Consider the following 6,975-nt stretch of genomic DNA (forward strand, 5'->3'; position numbering starts at 1 on the left):
TCCACAGGACAAGACTCAGCAGTCCATCTGCATCTTAAGGATAAAGGACACTCTTTCGAGGATGCCAATGTTCACATTTTGGACAGAGAGGACAGATGGTTTGAAAGAGGAGTGAAAGAAGCCATCTATGTCCACTGTGAGCGACCATCTTTGAACAGAGGCGGGGGTTTACAACACCAACTCTCTGCCATCTATAATCCAGTTTTGAGTTCCCTTCCCAGACGCCTTAACGCCCACTCACATCCTGGGCCATCTGACCTCAGGAATTCGCATGATAAGGTGGGGCCAGGTTTCACAATGAACACACCCGAAACTCTGGCTGATTGGGACCCACGCCCAGTTTCCCACCTTGGCTCAGGCGATTAGAGGATCATCAGGGGGTCCTTTTGTCCCTCTGTGGGGGGTCACTCCCACTAGGTTTATATCTGGGACTCTCCACCATTTGACCTTAGAACTGAAGAAGCTTCTCGGATGAGAGGTGAAACGTCTTCAAGCAACTTAAAGAAGTCCAGACGCTTTTCTTTGCATAGCGGCTTGTCCGTCTCTTTTAGTTGAGTTTGAAAGGGAACTTTAATAAAACTCTTTGATTTAACCCTTTTGCCTCCTTGACTCCTTTTTCTAACCCGGTCACTTTTTGTTACTCCGCCCTCACCGCCTAGACCCCTCAGGGGAACGTAACAAGTGGGGGCTCGTCCGGGATTGTTGAACAGGGAGTTGTGATGTTGGAATTTGGTTTTTGATTGTCTTGCTTTTTTCACCTTTAGAGATTCAACTTCGCAGTTTAAGTTAGGTGAGTGTCCAGCTGAGCTTATTAAGTTCTTCCTTCGGGCACTCTTTTGTTATTTTGCCTTTTTTATTTTTGGAGTAATCCTGGGTGGGGATTAGTTCCCTGTTGGGGGTAGGCAATTCAGGGCTCCGGTCGCTGAAGTTTTGCCTTTAAAGTTGCCTTGAGCCCGGCACGCTCCAGAAGATAGGTAGGTAAAGTTTGTTGTGGTTAGGAACTGGGTAAGTTGTGTTTATTTAATGTGTATACTGCAAGAGGTAAGTTGGTCAGTTAAACTAAGTTGTGTAGTTTTCCATTAATGGGTTAATTATTGGGTAGTCTCTGATTGAGTTGGCAGAGAGGTGTGGTTTCTAACCCTTCTCCGGCCCCCAAAATGGCTGATGCAACCATCAGTGCACAGGTGTCTAGAAGCTCGTTTGTGAGCAATAACATCCACCTGGTTCCTGTTTTCTGTGAATCCAGTGTTGAGAGCTTCTTCAGTGTGTTTGAAAGCATAGCAACTGCATTACAGTGGCCTGAAGACGTGTGGGGGGTGATGTTGCTGTGTAAATTCACGGGTAAGGCTCAGGAAGCTTGTTCTGGTCTGTCTAGGCAGGACGGCCTAGTTTATGAGAAGATTAAAAGTGCTGTCCTCCAAGCCTATGAACTTGTACCTGAGGCCTATAGGCAGCATTTTCGAGGTTTGGAGTTGGCACTGTCGTGGTCTGGGTGGTTTTCCACAGCATCAGCTCCTCCCCACTGGGTGGAGTCTTTGTTGTTCCTCACCTGATGGCAATCGGACCAGCAGTATTTATGACCGGCGCACTCAACTGGTCTTCGCCAGATTATCTGCCAACTTTAGTCAGTTCTCGGCCTCATGTCCATTCCTTGGTGACTCATCAGATGTATTAACCGTATCTCTGTTTTTCTCGTCAGCCGCGAAAACCCACCTACCAAGCTCTTCTGGAAACCAGTTTGCTGCCGCCGGTAATCCCTCTCCGTGTCGGAGCTGCCATTCTTTCCTGCCTGCCTCCCTGCATTGCATGCAGTACCCACCTGGACCTCTCCTGCCTCCCCCCTCCACGCAACCCTCACCTGCAAGTTTGTAAGACAGCTCAGTGTACTATCCTTAGATTCACTCGCAGCTCTCTGTGGGATTCCCCTGACTGCTCTCTCCTCTGTTTCAGTGCCCTGGCCCGCCACAGTTTCCCCTGCCCAGTACCTGCACTCAGTTATCCCTGCCGTCTAGTTATCATCACAGTATCTTCTCTCGCCTCAGACATCTAGTTTATGTTCATTGATTCTAGTCTGCACTTTCTGTTAGCCTTTGAGCATTGTAAAATAAATATCTCTTTTCGTTACACCTCACCCCTGGCCTCCGGTTTTGAATCTGCACTTGAGTCCCTTCCATTTCCACGGGCCACTGCGCCTGACAGTATAATCTGGCCAGTGTATGGACTCAGCGGATCAAATCTGGACCGCCGTCTCAAAACAGGGCGCCATTCTTGGCACTCACGAGGACGCGCTCCAGTTTCTCCTGGCGAAGGTTAACTCACTCACCGACGAGCAGGAGAAGATGCAGTCCGCGGTTCAGACCCTTCAGTCGGCCACTGCCCCGGAACCCGAACCCGTTCCCGGTACGTCGGCATCGGTATCCCTCACACTTCGCATTGACAGCAGGTTGCGGGAGCGAGAGTGGGAGAGGGACTACAGCTCCCGTCGGTCCTTGCGGCGGTCATCTCCGGTCGTTTCTCTCCCGCCACCGCTTCCGGTTCAGCCGTCCGCTCCCTTTGCTGGCACGGGGGGGGGTGGTGAACCGGAACCGGAACCCATGCAGATCGGGCGTTACCAGCTGACGGTGGAAGAGAGAGAGAGGCGTCGCCGTTCACACTCTTGCTTTTATTGTGGCTCCGGTGAGCATTTGATTTCTTCCTGCCCTAAGAAGGGAAAAGAGACCGCCCGCCGGTAGATCCGGGGGTACGGGTGGGCGGTACCAGGGTTAACGCCAAGCCCCGATTTTTGCTTTCTGTGACACTCTTACTCGGTCAGGGAGCCCACGTCTCATCAGCGCTGGTTGATTCAGGGGCCGAGCAGAGTTTGATTGACAGGGGATTTGCTGAACAGCTTCAGATCCCTCTTTTTGAGTTAAATCCGTCTATTCCAGTTAGGGCATTAAACGATCAGGTCTTTTCTTACATCACTCATCGCACTGCACCGGTTACCTTGATCACTTCCGGCAACCACAGAGAAACACTGATCTTTTACACCTCACAATCCCCTGACACGCCCATAATTCTAGGTTTCCCATGGCTAAGGCATCATAATCCTCACCTGGATTGGGTGGGACAGAGGGTCGTGAGTTGGAGCCCATATTGTCACGCAAACTGTCTCGTCTCAGCTGCACCACCAGGGGCCACCGAGCCCTCTAGCAAGGAGAACTGCACCCCTGACCTCTCTGCGGTTCCCCCCGAATATCATGACGTATCTGAAGTTTTTAATAAAGATAAGGCACTGTCCCTGCCACCCCATCGCCCTTACGATTGTGCCATTACCTTGTTTTCCGGCTCCACGTTACCTTCCAGCCGCCTCTACAACTTGTCACGCCCTGAACGGGCTGCCATGGAAAAATACATCAGAGACTCACTGGCAGCTGGACTCATCAGACCATCAACTTCCCCTGTGGGAGCTGGCTTCTTCTTCGTGGGTAAGAAAGATGGCACACTCCGCCCATGCATTGACTTTCGGCCCCTTAATGACATCACGGTTAAAAACAAATACCCATTACCACTCATCAGCTCCGCTTTTGAGCCCCTCCATGGGGCCACCATTTTTACCAAACTGGATCTCAGGAACGCATATCACCTAGTCAGAATCAGGGAGGGGGATGAGTGGAAAACTGCGTTTAACACACACTTAGGACATTTCGAGTATCTAGTCATGCCATTTGGCCTCACTAACGCACCTGCAGTTTTTCAAACCCTAGTGAATGATGTCCTTAGGGATTTTCTGGATCGTTTTGTCTTCGTTTACCTCGACGACATCCTGATTTTTTCCAAGGACCTCAAGGAACACAGAGTCCATGTCCGGGCCGTACTCCAGCGGTTGTTGGAGAACAAGTTATATGTCAAAGCCGAGAAATGCGAATTCCACTCACCGTCTGTGTCGTTTCTGGGTTACATTCTTGCAGGGGGGCAGGTGAAGACAGATCCGGCTAAAGTGAAGGCAGTAGCGGAATGGCCATTGCCAACCTCCCGAAAACACTTACAAGGGTTTTTGGGCTTCGCGAACTTCTACCGCCGCTTCATCAGGAATTACAGTCAAGTAGCCGCTCCCCTAACTCGTCTAACTTCCTCTAAGCTACCTTACCATTGGAGTCCAGAGGCCGACGCCGCCTTCTCCCGGTTGAAAGAACTGTTTACCTCTGCGCCGGTCTTAATCCATCCCGATCATAGTAAACCTTTTGTCGTGGAAGTAGACGCGTCAGGCGTTGGGGTCGGGGCGGTGTTGTCCCAGCGTTCAGGTTCATCTGCTAAGCTTCAGCCCTGCGCCTTTTTCTCCCGCCACCTCTCACCTGCGGAGAGGAATTATGACGTTGGAGACAGGGAGTTGCTTGCTGTAAAGCTAGCGCTGGAGGAATGGCGGCATTTACTTGAGGGAGCAGAGCATCCATTCACTATTTGGACTGACCATAAGAACTTAACCTATTTACGCACAGCCAAAAGGCTCAACTCGCGCCAAGCTCGATGGTCCCTATTCTTTACTCGATTTAACTTTTCCATCTCTTACCGACCAGGCACCCGCAACACCAAGCCGGATGCTCTGTCCCGCCAGTTCGACCCTGTGTGTGACCCGTCTGATGCACCCACCATCTTGCCGGCAGGAGTCAGGATCGGTTCTGTCGCCTGGGACGTGGAGGAGGACATCCGCCGTGCGCTGGAGACTGAGCCAGACCCCGGCACGGGCCCTCCGAACCGACGCTATGTCCCCACCGTGGCTCACCCTAAGGTGATCGATTGGGTCCACAAGGGCAAATTTTCTTGCCATCCGGGTGGGGGGAGAACAGGCTCACTCCTTAAAAGGTATTTCTGGTGGGAGACTATTGATAAAGACGTCAAAGAATATGTAGCTGCCTGTCCTGTCTGCGCACGTAACAAATCGAGCTCACTACGCCCAGCTGGACTTTTACGACCCCTCACTATACCTCATCGCCCCTGGTCTCACATTGCGTTGGATTTTGTCACTGGCCTTCCCGTCTCCTCAGGTAAAACCACGATTCTCACTGTGGTGGATAGATTCTCCAAAGCTGCACACTTCATTGCCCTAAACAAACTCCCCACTGCAACGGAGACAGCCAAGATTATGACTGAGCAGGTCTTCAGACTCCACGGCATACCTTGCGAGATCGTGTCAGATAGGGGCCCTCAGTTCATTTCGCGAGTGTGGAGGTCGTTCTGCACCGCTCTCGGGGCTAAACCCTGCTTGAGCTCAGGATTTCATCCACAGACGAATGGGCAGGCCGAACGGCTCAACCAGGAACTGGAGGCCACCCTCCGTTGTGTCGCTGCCTCCAACCCCGCCTCATGGTCCTCGTTGCTGCCATGGGCTGCATACGCTCACAATTCGCTTACGTCTTCTGCTACTGGCCTCTCGCCTTTCGAGGCCTCCATAGGTTACCAGCCGCCTCTCTTCCCCGACCACGAGGCCGACCTCGAGGTTCCCTCGGTCCAACACCATCTCCGACGTTGTCAGCGGGCGTGGAGGTTGACCCGTCGGTCGTTGTGCCGGTCCGTTGCTCGCCAGTGCCTGTACGCGGACCGTCGCCGCAGGGCAGCCCCTGCCTACTCCCCTGGGCAGAAAGTGTGGTTGTCTGCTAAGGACGTTCCCCTCAAGGTGGCATCCCGTAAGCTGGCCCCGCGTTTCATTGGACCCTTCGAGGTGGAGCGGGTCCTCAGCCCTTCTGCGCTGCGGTTGAAGCTGCCTTCCTCGCTGCGCGTTCACCCGACCTTCCACGTCTCCCAGGTCAAGCCGGTGGTCGTGAGTCCATTGTGCCCTCCTTCCGCTCCCCCTCCTCCCGCCCGGCTCGTGGATGGGCATCCTGCCTTCGCAGTCCGGCGCATTCTGGACGTCCGTCGGCGGGGACGGGTCCAGCAGTTCTTGGTGGACTGGGAGGGTTATGGGCCTGAGGAGCGGTCCTGGGTGTCTCGTTCCTTGATTTTGGATCCTGCTTTGCTTTCTGCTTTTTACGGGGCTCGACGCGGGCCGCGGGTGGCTCGGTCGCCGGGGGTCGACCCTTGATGGGGGGGTAGTGTCGTGGTCTGGGTGGTTTTCCACAGCATCAGCTCCTCCCCACTGGGTGGAGTCTTTGTTGTTCCTCACCTGATGGCAATCGGACCAGCAGTATTTATGACCGGCGCACTCAACTGGTCTTCGCCAGATTATCTGCCAACTTTAGTCAGTTCTCGGCCTCACGTCCATTCCTTGGTGACTCATCAGATGTATTAACCGTATCTCTGTTTTTCTCGTCAGCCGCGAAAACCCACCTACCAAGCTCTCCTGGAAACCAGTTTGCTGCCGCCGGTAATCCCTCTCCGTGTCGGAGCTGCCATTCTTTCCTGCCTGCCTCCCTGCATTGCATGCAGTACCCACCTGGACCTCTCCTGCCTCCCCCCTCCACGCAACCCTCACCTGCAAGTTTGTAAGACAGCTCAGTGTACTATCCTTAGATTCACTCGCAGCTCTCTGTGGGATTCCCCTGACTGCTCTCTCCTCTGTTTCAGTGCCCTGGCCCGCCACAGTTTCCCCTGCCCAGTACCTGCACTCAGTTATCCCTGCCGTCTAGTTATCATCACAGTATCTTCTCTCGCCTCAGACATCTAGTTTATGTTCATTGATTCTAGTCTGCACTTTCTGTTAGCCTTTGAGCATTGTAAAATAAATATCTCTTTTCGTTACACCTCACCCCTGGCCTCCGGTTTTGAATCTGCACTTGAGTCCCTTCCATTTCCACGGGCCACTGCGCCTGACAGGCACAGGATCAGTCCTATCTTGACTTCGCTAGGGACAAGGCGAAGCTTTTTGATAGGTGGTGCTCTGCAAGCCAGGTTAACGACTTGGGGTCGTTACGTGAGCTTGTGCTGGTAGAGGACTTTAAGAACACAGTGCCTGAGTGTGTTGCTTGTTATTTAAGTGAACAGAGGGTTTCCACTTTACAG

The 6,975-nt window shown here is 53.0% G+C and overlaps 2 long non-coding RNA genes across 2 annotated transcripts; both read left to right on the forward strand.

Moving 5' to 3' along the window:
- Nucleotides 1-1,137: 1,137 nt before the first annotated feature.
- LOC145429828 (uncharacterized) lies at nt 1,138-2,131 on the forward strand. The gene is made up of 2 exons (XR_013910160.1): nt 1,138-1,868; nt 1,951-2,131. It is a non-coding gene; the product is annotated as an uncharacterized LOC145429828 (long non-coding RNA).
- A 4,186-nt stretch (nt 2,132-6,317) lies between these two features.
- LOC145429829 (uncharacterized) lies at nt 6,318-6,721 on the forward strand. Its single transcript, XR_013910161.1, has 2 exons — nt 6,318-6,458; nt 6,541-6,721. It is a non-coding gene; the product is annotated as an uncharacterized LOC145429829 (long non-coding RNA).
- The last annotated feature ends 254 nt before the right edge of the window (nt 6,722-6,975 follow it).

This window comes from Astatotilapia calliptera, chromosome 1 (genome assembly GCF_964374335.1).
Source record: "Astatotilapia calliptera chromosome 1, fAstCal68.1, whole genome shotgun sequence".
Taxonomy (NCBI): Eukaryota; Metazoa; Chordata; class Actinopteri; order Cichliformes; family Cichlidae; genus Astatotilapia; species Astatotilapia calliptera.